This window comes from Nannospalax galili, unplaced genomic scaffold (genome assembly GCF_000622305.1).
Source record: "Nannospalax galili isolate Female #2095 unplaced genomic scaffold, S.galili_v1.0 scaffold34, whole genome shotgun sequence".
Classification (NCBI taxonomy): Eukaryota; Metazoa; Chordata; class Mammalia; order Rodentia; family Spalacidae; genus Nannospalax; species Nannospalax galili.
This window is the reverse complement of record NW_008338996.1, coordinates 9,879,219-9,895,273: the sequence shown is the minus strand read 5'-3', so window position 1 is coordinate 9,895,273 and position 16,055 is coordinate 9,879,219. Positions and strand designations below refer to the sequence as shown.

The 16,055-nt window shown below is 42.9% G+C and overlaps 1 protein-coding gene across 2 annotated transcripts in view; it reads left to right on the top strand.

The window, feature by feature from the left end:
* Positions 1–16,055, top strand: part of Rgs3 (regulator of G protein signaling 3) — a 127,021-nt gene that overhangs the window by 2,989 nt on the left and 107,977 nt on the right. The gene's annotated exons all lie outside the window — the stretch shown is intronic.

Sequence of the window (16,055 nt, the reverse complement as noted above, 5' to 3'; positions counted from 1 at the left end):
TATTTACATAGTCACAAGTTACCTCCCCACAAAGCAATTAAAAAGTCAAAGAAAGCATCATGGGGGAAATCTTAGCAGATAACACCATTAGTGATCAATATCAACAGATACAATAATGGGAAAAATAAATCATAGGTCACATAAAATGAGAAAAATCACTTCTGTGATATTCTTGCCAAGCATTGCATGATTTAATCACAATGAAATATCAGAAAAATTCAGTCGAGGGACACTGCATGAATTCTCCCTTAAAAGATTTAAGGTCAGCAAAGTCAAGGAAAGACTGTAACATTTCAGACTATAGGAATCTAAGGAGTACAGGCAAATGGAATCTGTCGACAAGAGTGGGATCCACTGTGGTAAAGAAAACCATGGGCACTCAGCAAAACTGGCAAAGACTCTGAGGATTAATGACAGACACATCTGAGTCTGTGTTCTGGTCCCAAAGGCTGTACTACAGTTACTTAGAATGGTATTAAGAAATACTAAAGCAGTCAAGGACAATGGCATGTGTCAGCAACTCTCTCTCAAATGGTTTGGGGTGTGTGTGTTAGTGTGCGGGGGTTCTTTGTACTAGAACTTGGAACTTTTGTCTAATCTTAAGATTGTTTCCAAAACAAATTTATCAAAGATGAAATATATAAAGCAGGTGAAAAGCCTTAGACAAATGTTTCTCAATGATGAAGAATTACAAATCAGTGCTTAAAATGATAAAAAAAACATTTAAATTATGAAGGTTTGATGATGATACGATTATAATACGTTAAAAATATTAACAATGGCTGGGCGTGGTGGCGTACGCCTTTAATCCCAGCACTTGGGAGGCAGAGGCAGGTGGCTCTCTGTGAGTTCAAGGCCAGCCTGGTCTACTTAGTGAGTTCCAGGACAGCTGGGGCTACAGGGATACCCTGTCTCAAAAAGACAAAAAAAAAAAAAAATATATTAACAATGTCTATGGTAGCAATATGATAAAATGATATCTGTCTAAATCTTTTGGCCCATATATTGTGATAAAAACTGCAAAATATAAATACTAAGTTGGTATTTCATCCCACCAAAGTAATAATGAGAACTTCATTATTAACATTTAAATGCATGGCATTTGGGTGCTTCCTATGTAAACTTAGTGATATTTGTTTAATAAAACTTGCAAAATCTGTTTAAAACCACACACACACAAAAGATCAGAATAGTGTATTAATTTTTATAATACATATACAATAAAAAAGCTTTCTTCATGAAAGTTTTCACATAATGCATTTAATAGGAAACAATTAAAATATATGAACAATCTGGCTGGGCGTGGTGGCGCATGCCTTTAATCCCAGCACTCGGGAGGCAGAGGCAGGTGGATCTCTGAGTTCAAGGCCAGCCTGGTCTACATAGTGAGTTCCAGGACAGCTGGGGCTACAGGGAGACCCTGTCTCCCCCCCACAAATATATATATTTATGAACAATCTGATAAATAAAATATTGTATTTCATACTATCTGTATAACATACTAGGCTTCATTATGACTTTCTTTCTTTTCCTTAAGACTTTTTGCTTTTTAAAAAATTTATCATGAGGGGCATGTGTGCATGCGCACATGCGCATGCATGCCAGCATGCATGTGGAGGTTTGAGGACAATTTGTAGGAGTTGGTTCTCTCTTTCCATCATGTGGGTTCTAGGGGCTGAACTCAATGTGTCAGACTTGGCAGCAAGTGCCTTTACCCATCAAGTCATCTAACTGCCCTCATCTTTTCATTTTTATGATTGGATAATATTCTGCGATATAGAAGTATTATATTTTGTTTATTCTTCTGTTGGTGGATATTTAGGTCGTTTCTACTATTTAAAAATATTTTTATTTTATGTGTATGAGTGTATTGTCTGCATGTGTGTAAGTGCACCCATGTCATGCAATGCCCACGTCAATCAGAAAAGGACTTCAAATTCCCCTGGAACTGGAGTTATGGACGGCCACCAGCCACCATGTAGGTGCTGGGAATTGAACCTTAACTTCTCTTAACTTTTGTCTATTAGGAATAATATGGCCATGAACATTTTTGTACAAGTTTTTGTGTGGAGAAATGCTTTCTATTTGAAAAAAATATATGTACCCTCCTAATTGTAGAATTGTAGGTCATATGGTAACTTTATATCTAACTAGTTGAGGGACTGCCAAATTTCTTCAAAGTATTTGCACCATTTTATGATCCCATCAGCAGTGTATGCAAGGTTTCCCTTTTCCAGTCCTCACCAACACTTGTTGTTATGTAACTTTTAAATTCTAGCTATCCTATGGAATCTAAAGTGGCTTTTATTTGCATTTCCCTGATGACCAGTGATGTTGAACGTTTTATATGCATATTGATATTTGTATATATTATTTGGAGAAAATTTTATTCACAGCCTTTGCTCAACTTTAAGTTGGGCTATTAATCTTTTCATTACTGGGTTATAAGTGTTCTTTGTATGTTTCAATTATCAGTCTCCTATCAGATACATGACTTGCAAATATTTTCTGTCAACCTGAGTTTTTTCCACTTTCTTTGTATCTTTTTTAGCATTAAAAAAAACTAACTTAAAAAAAGAGGCTTAAAATTTATTTTTAGTTTATGTGTATCAGTGCCTGCCTGCATGTATGTATGTGCACTGTGCGTGTCTGGTGCCCACGGAGGGCAGAAGAGGGTGTCAGATATCATGGAATTGGAATTACAGATTGTTGTTAGCTGTTGTGTGGGTGCTAGGACCTGAACCTGGGTTCTCTGCAAGAGCAGCCAGTGCTCTTAACCACCGAGCCATCTCTCCAGCTGCTAAATTAACTCTTGAACTTAGTACACACAGTACTGGGTTTCGTTATGATCTTTTCATGCATGTATGTCATCATACTCTGCTCTAGTTCATGCTTTGTCTCTCCCCTGGGTCCTCTGCCTGCCTCTGGCTGGTTCCATTTCTTCCTCTAGATTCTCCCTCCTTCCTTATAGTGTGTTTTGAAGTTCAGACATTTTAAATTTGGGCCAAGTTCAGTTTATTTTTTCTTTGGTTGCTTGTATGTTTTAGTTTGATGTTATATCTCTGAATCCATTGCCAGATATAAGATCATGGATCTATTTTCTTCTAAACGTTTTTATAGTTTTGACTTTTTGCGTTAAATTCTTTGATTCATTTTGAGTTAATTTTTGTACATGGTAAGCCTCCAGTTTAATTTTTTTAAATTTTATTTATTTATTTATTTAGGTCTTTTTTGAGACAGGGTCTCCCTGTAGCCCCAGCTGTCCTGGAACTCGCTATGTAGACCAGGCTGGCCTTGAACTCACAGAGATCCACCTGCCTCTGCCTCCCAAGTGCTGGGATTAAAGGCGTGTGCCACCACGCCTGGCTATCCAGTTTCATTTTTATGTTTGTTTGGTAGGCTCTGACCTAGCTAGTGCCTTGTGCATACTAGGCAAGTGCTCTGTCACTTATCTATATCCCCAGCCCTCCTGTGTGTCATTCTTCTGTATGTGGCTATCCAGTTGTTCACACACTATTTATTGAAAATAGATCTTGGTATCTTTATTAAAAGCAACTAATGGAGCTGGGGAGATGGCTCGGCTGACAAGAGCATCTACTGAGCAGGTATGAAGACCTGAGCTCAGATTTCCAATGCTCACACAAAGAGCTGGCCATGGCAGTATGTGTGCCTGTAACCCTAGTGCTGGGCAGAGAGAGGGAGAATGGAGACATGAGAATCACTGGGCCTTGTTGGCTGCCAGCCTAACAAGGAAAAAAAAAGTGAGTTTCAGGTTCACTGAGAGACCCTGTCTCAAAGAAATAAGGTGGAGAGTGATAGAGGAGGACACCTAAACATCTTCCTCTGGCCTCTCCACGTACCCACACAGGCTCACGCACCTGCACACACAGACGTGTACACACATGCATATCACGTGCGCATGCACACACACACACATACACTCACACACACACTAAGTAAATAAATAAATAACTTTTTAAAAAAGCAGCTGCCCTTAGACGTGTGATCTATCTCTGGACTTCCTGTTCTAGGAAGGAGTCTGCTTCTCTGCCGTTATGCCTGTACCATGCCATCTTGGTTACTCTTGCTTTATAATAAGTTTTGAAATTGGAAAGTACAAATCCTTTAATTAAAATTTTTTTATTGGGGCTGGAGAGATGGCTCAGAGGTTAAGAACACTGAGTGTTCTTGCAGAAGACCTGGGTTCGAATCCCAGCACCCACATGGCAGCTAACAACTGTCCGTAACTCTAGTCCCAGGGGATCACCTCTTCTGACCTCCGTGGGCATTGCACAACACGTGTGCATTTACCCACATGCAGGCAATACATGCGTACACATAAAAAATTTTTAAAAATTTAATTGAATTTTTGTGTATTTTATAAAAGAACATCTTAATCATCTTTATACCCCCTTCCCCATTGGGCTCTCCCATAGCCCCCTTCACTGGAATCCATACATTCTGTCATTTGAGTTAAGGCCTCAAATCCTTTAATTTTATTCTTCTTTTTAAAGATTATTTTGGTTGTTCTGGGTTTCTTGAAATTCGATGAATTTTTGGCATAATATTTTATATATAGAAAACTCCCAACTCACAAAAATGCTGAGCAAACACTCTTGAAGGAATACCAACTTATTAACTTGCATGATAAGCTACATTATTAACCAGCTTAGGGTCCCTGAACAAGTATTACCCTCCCTGGGGTCCCTAGCACCCTGGAAGTGATATGCGATTAGGGGAGAAAACAGGTTGCCTTTCCTCTAGGGTGTCTGGGCTGGGAGATGGTGGGGACACGTTCTAAAGGCTGTAGGTAGCAATGGTGGGCACCTCTCCTTAGAAATGTCACTTCTGGTGAACTTCAAAGGTGAAAGCCGCAAAGCAGTTCCAAGTGTAGGCTTGTTCTGTAGGTGAGCCCGGAGCTCTAGAGGGATGCCCGGAGCTCTAGAGGGATGCCCGGAGCTCTAGAGGGATGCCCGGAGCCTGGCTCATGAGAGGGAAGCTGTCCTTCTGAAGGTAGAATGGACCGAGCAGTGGCACACATTTGCTGGCCTGTTCTTCCTTTTCCCATGTTCTGTGTGGCAGCAGTGTTAACTAGGGCCCCATTCTACGATTTTTCTGCCTCTCTGGAAGCCACAGAGAAAATGCATCCATTTTTGTAGCAAGACAGCCTGGGGCAGATGCCCACCAGCTGCTCTCTGTGTTGGACAGTGTGAGGTTTGACTGTGAACCAGAGGCCTTTGCCATGTCCCTGCCAGCTGCCATCAGCCCTTGTTTTCAGCCCTGCTGCTTTGAGCCTGGCAGACTCGTTAGACTTGGCTCAGGAAACCCGTCCATTTCTTCAGATCTCATACTTTGCTGGGCAGCGTACTCAGTGTTGATTGGTTTTCCTGTCATTTGGAGTCCATCTGCTTGGGAGTACTGAGAAATTTCACAGTGTTTCTGGCTGTTGCTAGCTCCTTGTCCTTTTTCAGTTCTGCTGTGTGTGTTCTTTTTAAGTCTTTTCTATTGTGGTATGTGGCACACACACAGAACGGTGCCCTATATAATTTGTATATATGGGGACATATATATAAAAATACACATAAATACACATACACATACACATAAATAATATACATATGTATATAAATAATATAGCTCAGGCAAGCCTAAAAAATGATATGCACTTCAGTGCACTAGTAAATAGAAGACTCCCATTTGATATGTAAGTATTTTTCTTCTAACTTAAAAATATTTCTAATTTCCATTGTCATTTTTCCTTTCATATATTATCTAGGAACATATTTATTAATTTTCAAATACTGTATTTTTTATAGTACATATATATGTTATGTGTGTATTTGTGTGTGATGTATGTGGGTACGTGTATGTGTATGTGTGTGTATGTGTGTACCCAAGGAGGCCAGCGGTTGACATTGAGTGACTTCCTCTATTGTTCTCCCTGGAACTCAGAGCTCGTTGAACTGGTTAGCTTAGGTAGCCAGTAGCCAGCTTGTCCCAGGGAAATCCTGCTCTCCATGTGCTGGAATTACAGGCAGGCTGCCACAACATCCCACTTGGCTTTTATATGGATGTGGAGGATTCAAACTTTGGCCCTTATCCATGCCAAGCACTTTTACCTACTGAACCTTATCCTCAGCCCTATTTTTAAAATTTTTTAATTTAATTTTTGTGTCTTTCACACAGAACATCTCAATCAATCTTAATCATCTTTATACTCCCTTCCCCACTGGCACCCTCCCATAGCACCTCCTACTGGAATTCATATATTTTGTCATTTGTCTTAAGGCCTACTGTGTCAAATTTGTGTCCCTAGATGTTCCTCAGTGCAAGTTCATCTACTGAGGTCTAGTCAGCCTATCTAGAGTCCCTTGCTTTAGGAAGATCAGCTCTTCCTCATCTAGCAGTAGTCAGTTGCCAATATTTCTCCAGCTAAGATTAGGGTCTGCTGTTCATTTCTCCAGTTCTATGTCAGGTTTCTGCTACTTGAGTTTCCATGGGTCTTGTGCATGCTCAGCCCTATTTTTATTGAGACAGGCTCTTGCTAAAATATAGCTCGACAGGCCTCAGATTTACAATCTGTCTGCCTCATGATGCTGGGATTATGGACATGTGCCACTGAGCCCAGCTTTGACAATATTTCATTGTTTATTTTGTGTTTTGGTCAGAGACCATCCTCTGCATCCTTTCTTTGAAATTCATTGAGATTTGTTTCATGGTTCGGCAGGTAGTCAGATACTATAAACATCTTGCGTGCACTTGAAAAGCATTTTGCAGTAGGTGGGTGCAGTGTTCTTTGAGTATGTCAAGTTCAGGTCAAGCTTGCTCATTATGTTGTCCCGGTAGTCTGCATCCTTGTTGATTTTCTTTCTTTGTTCTATCAGTTATCAAGACAGGTGTATTAACATTCCTAGTATAATTATACACTTGTCAATTTCTCGTCATTGTCAGGCTTTCCTTTTATATATTTTGAAGTTATATTAAGAATGTGCAGATTTATAATTATTATTTTTCTGGTTAGTAAAAACTTTTATTATGAAGACTTCTTTGGTTGTCAAGAGTCTTCTCTTTATTTCTAGTGGAGATTGTCTGCTTTTCCTGATACTGACATAGCTATGCAGGCCCAGCATTTGCCTGGCCCGTCTCTTTCCTTCCTCTGTCTTTCCTTCCCATGGCTGTAGATGTGCTGAGTCAATGACAAAGGGCAGACAGCAGGTGTTACCTTTCCTCATCATGCAAACCTTTCAAATATTTCTCTATTTGCTCCTCATAGACAGTAGCAACCTGGGATAAGCTTTTCTCTTCTTTCTTTTTTCCTTTTTGAAACAGAGTCTCCCCGTAATCCCAAATGACCTGGAACACACTATGTAGACCAGACGGGCCTCCATCTCACAGAGATCCTGCCTCAGCCTCCAGAGTCCTAGGATTAAAGGCGTGTATCACCACACCCACCTAAATTTTCTCTTTTTAGACTATGTCTTGCTGTGTAGTGCCAGTTGGGTCCCAACTTGCTACATAGCCCAGGCTGAGATTGACTTTGTGATCCTCCTCCCTCAGCCTCTTGAGTGCAAGGATTACAGGTGTGTAGCACCATGCCTGTCTCCTGGGATTATTTTAGTTAAATGTTAGGGAATGGCATTGTTTGAAATTGAGCTGCAGTCCCATGAAGATCTGCATAGGGTCACATCCCACCCTGTTCCTAGGGAGCAACTCTTTAAGGTCCCAGTACAAAGAGTAGGGGCTCAAAAGAACCCTATCTTTCCATGATCCCTGGTCTCCAATCCTGTTCCTTGAGCCCTAAGAGACAAACACAAACTCTGCTCTTCAAACTTCCAGTCACCACCCCTATCCCAGAATTCATTCAGGAGAAAATTAGCTGAGGAAAACACTAGGCTTGTATCCACAGGCCTGCATTCCCCACCCCAGGTCTTGTTCTGTTCCTGTCTATCATGTTACAGCTCTAAGATGATGTTTTTAAATACTTTTTGATTTATTTATTTTCATTTTATGTGTATGAGTGTTTTGCCTGCACGTGTGTATGTGTGCAATGACTAAGGAGGCCAGAAGAGGGCATTGGATCCCCAGGAACTGGAGGTACAGATGGTTGTTAGCCACCATCTGGGTGCTGGGAATTGAACCTGAGACCTCTGCAAAGCAGCAAGTGCTCCTACCTGCTGAGCCATCTCTCCAGTCCCTACCTGACTTTCCATATGGGTTCTGGGGATCCGAACTCCGGTCCTCACACTTGAGTATCAAGTGCTTTATCCATGGAGCCATCACATAAGACCCTGTCAGCATTTTTAATTAAGAAAATCAAGGACCTAAAAAAAAGAGGTCTTCCTTTTTTTGTCATAATATACAAGTATATCTTAAAACTGTATTTGTCTAGCCGGGCGTGGTGGTGCATGCCTGTAGTCCCAGCACTTGGGAGGCAGAAGCAGGTGGATCTCTGTTAGTTCAAGGCCAGCCTGGTCTACATAGTGAGTTCCAGGACAGCTTGGGGCTACAGGGAGACCCTGCTTCAAAAGGACAAAAAAAAACCAAAAAACCCCAAAACAAAAAAAAACTCTGTATTTTTCTTTTCAACCTAAAACATATATATATATAAAATTTGGTCTTTTTGAGAAGGTCTCCCTGTAGCCCTAGCTGGCCTGGAACTCACTATGTAGACCAGGCAGGCCTTGAACTCACAGAGACCCACCTGCCTCTGCCTCCCGAGTGCTGGGACTAAAGGTGTGTGCCACCATGCCCAGCTAAAAAACAAATATTTTATTATTTTTTTATGTGTATATGTGTATTGCCTACATGTATGTAAGTTGCACCTGTGCTATGCAATGCCTGCAAAGGACAGAAGAGTGTGTTGGATTCCCTGGAACTGGAGTTATAGACAGTTGTTAGCTGCCATGTGGGTGCTGGGCTTTGAGCCCTGGTCTTTAAGAACAACCAGTGTTCTTAACCACTGAGCCATCTCTCCAGCCTGACTTTTCCAATGTTTAAAACTGAAGAATGACTTCAGCATTGCCCTAATTATGGAGGCAATTTATCCCAGGGTTTATTAGCTAGAAAGATCCAGCACTATCTCACCATTTGTGTGAGTCAAGAGTTTAGAAGTAGTATAGATGTGTAGATGCTTTGCCTCAGGGTTTCTCACAGGATGTCAGCCAGGGCTTCAGTTATCAGAAGGCATTACTGTGCAGAGGGCCCTTTTTACCCATCTTATTTCCGTGATCCCTGGCAGGAAACCTCCATTCCCTCCTACGTACTCTTAGAAGGCTTCTATCTCTTAGCACAATGTCTTCTTCATAGGACTACTTGAGTTTCCACAGGCCAAGGCAGCTGGCTTTTCTCTGAGCAAGCAAGGATACAACTGTGAGAGTAAGATAGGAAGGAAGGAAGGAAGGAAGGAAGGAAGGAAGGAAGGAAGGAAGGAAGGAAGGAAGAGAAGAAGGGAAGGACCCCAGAAAATTAAGAATAGACAAAGGAGGGGGGCTGGAGAGATGGCTCAGTAGTTAAGAGCACTGACTGCTCTTGCAGAGGACCTGGGTTCAATTTCAAGCACCCACATGGCAGCTAACAACCCTTCCTAATCCAGTTCCAGGGGATCAGATGCCCTTTTCTGACCTCCCCAGGCATCACACGATATGGGTGCACTTATCTACATGCAGGCAATACACGCATACACATAAAGTAAAAATAATAAAAATAGTTTTTTAATTAAAAAATGGACAAGATTTTTTTTCTGATAGTTTAAAAAATTTATTTCATTTTTGTGTTTACTATTATTATTGTGTGTGTATGCATGATGATGATGATGGTGTGTGTGTGTGTGTGTGTGGTGTGTAAGGAGAGAGTGGAAAAGAAAGCAAGAGAGGGAGAGAGGGAGAGAGTGAGAGAGCAAGAGAGAGTGAGAGAGAGCAAGAGCGAGAGCGAGAGAGAGAGAGAGAGAGAGAGAGAGAGAGAGAGAGAAGGCCCATGCATGCCACAGAGCACATGTGGTCCAACGACAGTTTTTGGGAGTCAGTTCTCTCCTTCCACTGTGGGTTCTGGTATTTAACTCAGGTTGTCAGACTTGCGTGGCAAGCACTGTACTTGAGTCATCTTGCCAGCTATATTTATTCATTCATTCATATTTTTCTTAAATGTTTTTTATTTTTATTTATTTTTTAAATATTTTTGGTCTTTTTGAGACAGGGTCTTCCTGTAGTCCCAGCTGTCCTGGAACTCACTATGTAGATCAGGCTGGCCTTGAACTCACAGAGATCCACCTGTCTCTGCCTCCCAAGTGCTGGGATTAGAGGCATGTGCCACCACGCCCGGCTATTTTTATTTTTTAAAAAATATTTTATTTATTATTTTTATTTTATGTGTATGCGTGTATTTCCTGCATGTAGGTAAGTGCACCCATGTCATGCAATGCCCACGGAAGACAGAAGAGGCTGTTGGATCCCCTGGAACTGGAGTTACGGACAGTTGTTAGCTGCCATGTGGGTGTTGGGACCTGAACCCGGGTCTTCTGCGAGAACAGTCAGTGTTCTTAACCAATGAGCCATCTCTCTAGCCCGTTTTTTTTTTTTTTAATGTGTTTAGTTTTTGCAGTTCTTCATATGTTTTAGATACTAACCCTCTAGACAAAGGACTTAAAAAAGCATTTTCTCAAAGTCAATATACTCATGGGGAATAGCACAAGAAAAAGTGCTCAGTGATGTTAATTACTAGGGAAATGCCCATCAAAGCCACAGTGAGAGCCAGGGCTGGTGGTACAGGCCTGTCATGGCAGCTACTTAGGAGGCTGAGCCAGGAGGATTATAAGCTCAAGTCTTGTCTGGGCTGTAGAATGAATTCAAGTCTAGCCAGGGCAGCTTAATGAAACTCTGACTCAAAATAAAAAATAAAAGAAGACTGGGGAGGTAGCTCAGTGATAAAGTACTTGCTTAGCATGTTTGAGACCTTGATGCCTAGTATAAAGCAAAACAACCCCCCTCAACCAAACCCTCAAATCAAACAAATAAAGACAAAATTCCCAATAGAGCAAAATGAAACAAGGAAGAAGACACATCAACAAAACCCTGTAATGAGGGAACAGTTAGGTTAAAGTAGCTATGATCTTAAAAAGGCAGCAATATTGTTGGGAGAATGAGAAGACATTGGGGTGCCTGTACATTGTTGGCAGGAATGTAAAATGGAGCTGCCACTTGGGAAAAGAGCCTGGAAGTTCTTTAAAAAGTTAAACATGGGGCTGGAGAGATGGTTTAGCGGTTAAGAGCACTAGTTGTTCTTGCAGAAGACCTGGGTTCGAATCTCAGCACCCACATGGTAGCTAAAAACTGTTCGTAACTCCAGTTCCAGGGGATCCAACAGCCTCTTCTGTCCTCTGTGGGCACTGCATGACATGGGTGCACTCACCTACATGCAGGCAATACGTGCATACACATAAAGTAAAAATAATAAATAAAAAAATTAAAAAGTTAAACATGAAGTCCATTTGACCTAACAATTCTACTCCTAGGCATAGATCCTGGATGAATGAAAACATGTGCCTACAGATGTATGTGGGCTTATATATTAGGCATAAACATCACATCATCATTATGCAGAGTAACTTCAAAATGGAAATAAACCAAATATTTGTCATAAAATGAAAAGATAATGAAAATGTGGTATACCCATACAGTGGAGTATTAATTGGCCATAAAAAAGGAGTGAAATATTGATGCGTGCTACAACATAGATAAATCTTAAAAACATTACGGTAAGTGTAAATAAACCAGTCATAAAAGCCAATATGTCGTATGATTCCACGTGGTGGTTTGAATAAGAAATGTCCCCTATAGGCTCCAAGTATTTGAACACTTGGTCCCCACTTGGTGGGGCTTTTGTGGAGGTTTAGAAGGTGCAGCTTTTCTGAAGGACGATCATCACTGGGGTGAGCTTTGAGAGTTCTTAGCCCCACTCTGTTTCTATTTTGACTCTCTGCTTCCTGTGCATGCTTGATGCTATGAGCACTCAGCTGTCTGCTCTGGCTGCCTCCTGCCATGCCTCCCCACTGTGATGGACTCTTATCTCTCTGGAACCCTAGGCCAAATATACTCTTCCTTCTTTAAGTTGCCTTCATCATGGTGTTTTAATCACAGCAATAGAAAAATAACTAATGCATTCCATTTACAGGAAACATTCAGACTAGGCAAATCCATTGAAACAGAAAGCAGATAAGTGGTTGACAGGGCTTGGGGGGAGAAGGCAATTGAGAGCAACTGCTAATGAGTTTGGGACTTCTTCCAGGAGAGGATAAAAGTGTTCTAAGTAAGTAGTAGTCCTTGGCTACACAGTCCTATGAAATATTCCAAGGAACAACGAATTACTTGTTTTAATTGGCAAGTTTAAACCAATACAGCTGTTAAAAAAGAGAAAAAGAAAAAGGAAGCTTTAATGCCTAGTTCTTGGGAGTCACTTCTACCATATTCAATTAGAAGAAGCCACTAAGTCCAGGCCACAGTGGAAGGGAGGAAGTAGCGAGGCCACAGTGGGAGAGAGAAAAGAGTCTCTTGTGTGTGTGTGTGTGTGTGTGTGTGTGTGTGTGTGTGTGTAGGTGTGCACATGAGTGAAGGTACCCGAATAGGGCATCGGGTCAAATCCCCTGGTGCTAGAGCCACAGGAGGCTGAGAGCCACCTGACTTGGGTGCTGGGAACTGAACTTGGGCTCTCTGCAAGAGCAGTATGCACTCTTAACCACTGAGTCTTCTCTCCAGCCCCTGAATCTCCACTTCTCAACAGGAGGAGCATCAAAGACTTTGTGGACAAATGTTAAACTGGCCACAGTGGATGCTCTGGGTCTGATTACCTATATTCCAGCCTCAGCTCTGCCACTTACTGCCTGTGTGGCCTTGATGTTCAACTCTTAGCATTCAGTTTTCTTCCTATTTTGAGGGTTCAAAATAGCTATTCTGTGGAGTTGTTGTGAGGGTAAAAACAACCAAAAACAGGCTGGGACATGCTGAACAACCAGCTAACGCTGTCTTGTCTTTGGCCCTGAGCACTGGGGTGTCTTGTGCAGGAGGCCTGGGCCCCACAGGACTGCTGGCTTTGCTAGCATTGTGGTTCAGCCAAGGTCAGATGCTGATGGTGATAGATTCAGAAGTTTTAATTCACTGGCTTGTCCAGGAAGAACTCTGAGACTCCTTTATGAATGACCTACAGGAATTAAACTCATCAGGAGACCCAGAAGCTAATTTGTTAGTTTGTGCTGAGTTGACTGGAAGACTTCTGTTGGCCAGAGTAGTGTTTCTGGAAGGAAAATCAGCTTGGGACACAGCGTCAGGCTTCAGAGGAAGGAGGCTATCACGCAAAGCACGGGTCAAATGGAAAAATCCCAATTTTTATCTCCACTCCATAACCCTGTCGCTTGGGTCTTTTGCCTCTTCTTCTAAGGGGACCAGCCCTAGTCGGAAAGGAATTGATGACTGTGAACAGAACTCAAGATTCTTCCTCTTCAATCCAGCAGACTCTGGGATTCTCCAGGGCTGCAGCCTAAGAGCTGGGGAGGTTACTAGGCCCCTACACACTGCTGCCTGTTTCTTTCTCAGAGGGCGGAGAGCAGAATTGGTAGATGTCTCATCCTCTTTGTGCTTGCTTGGCTGCTGGGCTGGGTCTCTGCTGTTAGAGGAGAGATGGCCCTTAGGCCCTTCTCCAGGAGAACCCCCCATTCTTGCAAGGGAAGCTGTGGCAAGCTTGCAGATTCATCAGAACTCTGAGCCAGTTTTGGATCCAGACCCATTCTCTATTCCAACTTCAGCCTTGGCCTGGCCCATGCTCCTGTTCCAGATGCCAGACCTGGAGTCCATTACAGGCAGGCACTGTTCAGATCTGTCCTCCATGACTTAAACATTTGGTGTCCAGTGGAATGAGTGTGTTGGGATACTTCTTCGTTTCCGGGAAAGGCCATCGTTAGGCGCTGTACAGTGCAGAGGTTCTCAGGACTTTGGAAATTGGAACATGTTTGGGCCAGAGCTGACTTTATATTGGTAGTGGTTTCAGAAAACAGAACAACAAAACATTTCCTGCTAAACACAGATGTCGGGTTTGTGAGATCTGATCTGGGGCTGCTGGAATTGTCCATTTCAAACCTCCCCATCCACCCCACCCTGTAGCAGGCACAGGTTCTATAGGTTTCTCAGCTCTGGGGATCCCCAGAGTGGCAATTTCTGGGACCTTGAGATAATAACCCTGTAGATGTTCATGCAGCCTTTCATCCCAGGACCTCCTTCCTCACCCTCCAGCATTGTCAGATCACAGCTGGGATTTTAGTAATCCTATCATTAGCCCCTCCTCCCAGGCATGGACACTGTGGTCTTGACAGAGAGAGAGAGAGAGAGAGAGAGAGAGAGAGAGAGAGAGAGAGAGAGAGATGAACAATTGGGGCTGGAACTGAACTGGCCTCTTGGGTTTCTGAGATTTACAACCTGAACAGGAGAGTGGTGAGGATTCTGATGAGCGGAGGACAGAGTCTGAATAACTTTCAACTGTCTTTTATACCAGAGTGAGGATCAATGTTCCAGGTTCCTGTGGTTGAGGGACTCACATGGAGTTTCAAGACATGGACTCCTTTCTTTTTTTTCTCTAAACTCTGCCTGCTCATCTTCCAGCCAGCAATGGAGCCTAAGCCCCGGGCTGCAGAAGGCACACCCAGAGATTGTCAGTTGGGACAGTGAGTGGACGGGTGTCTCACTGGGCCTGAGAAATGCTTGGAGGACTTTCGGTGTCAGGCCTATAAGAGAGAGCCCACAGGTGGCAAGACCAGATGGGGCTGGTGAAAGTTACAGACAGACCGACCATTTTAGATGGAGCATTGAAAAGTCAGCTATTCAAAAGAGAAAGGGTTCCCATTGCCAGAAGTGTGCTTCCCTCATTGGAAGTGACACAGCTGAGGGAGGGGATTGCTAGGCAGGGTGTCATATGTGGAACAGGTACATGTGCCTGACCCTGCTATTCTGGCCTCCCAGCTTGTGTCCCCAGGTGGATGCAGTTCAGTGTCTTCCTGAGAGCCCTAGTTTGTTTCTCTGTTGCTATGATAAAACACTGACCAAGAACAACTTAGGGAGAAAGAAATTTATTTCACCTTGCAGCTTACAGTCATCCATCATGGAGGGAAGTCAGGGCAGGAACTCAGGTCAGGGGGATCCTGGAGGCAGGAGCTGAAGCAGAGACCCTGAAGGACTGCCACTTACTGGCTTGCCCCCCTTGCCTTGCTCAGTCACCCTCCTTATACGGTTCAGGCCCTCCTGCTCTGAGACAGCACCACCACAGTGGGCTGAGCCCTCCTACACGAATTAGCAATCAACAAAATGCCTTGCAGACATGGCCACAGGCCAATCTGATGGAGGAAATTCTTTAACTGGGGGTACCTCTTCCCAGGTGACTCAGGCTTGTGTCAAGTTGACAAAAATCTAACCAACATATTGTAGCTCCAGGGAGAATCTGTTAGACTGAGAATTTTTGATGTGTGTGAGAGGAAGAAGGGCCTGGCTTCTCTCTTCTATCACTTATTGAGGCCGTAGTCATCTATGAGGATGATCTAAAGTGTTTTTGTTTCCAAATCTCCATCTCTGTCTCTGTCTCCCTCTGTCTCTCTCTGGGTGTCGGTCCTTGCCTTCTACCTTGTTTAGACAGGATCTCTTGTTCTCTGATGCACACACCAGCCTAGCTGGCCCTCGAGCTCCTGGAGCTTCTGCCTCCACTTCCCATTTCCCAGAGGCGCGTTGGAATTACAGTGCACTACTGTGCCGGGCTTTATGTGGGTTCTGAATCTGAACTCGAGTCCCCACACTTGCACAACAAGGGCTTTAAGACCCACTGAACCATCTTCCCAGCCCAACCTGAAGTTTTGTCCTAATTTTCTTTTATTTAAATAGAAATGGGAAAAGCCAGGAAACAACAACATCAAACCACTCTGTTCAGTCTCCATTCTTCACCCACTTTCCAGCCCAGTCTATCATCTTTCTCTTTCCACTTTAATTTCCTCCTTCTATTCTTTTAATTCCTCCCTTCTTCCTTCCTTCCTC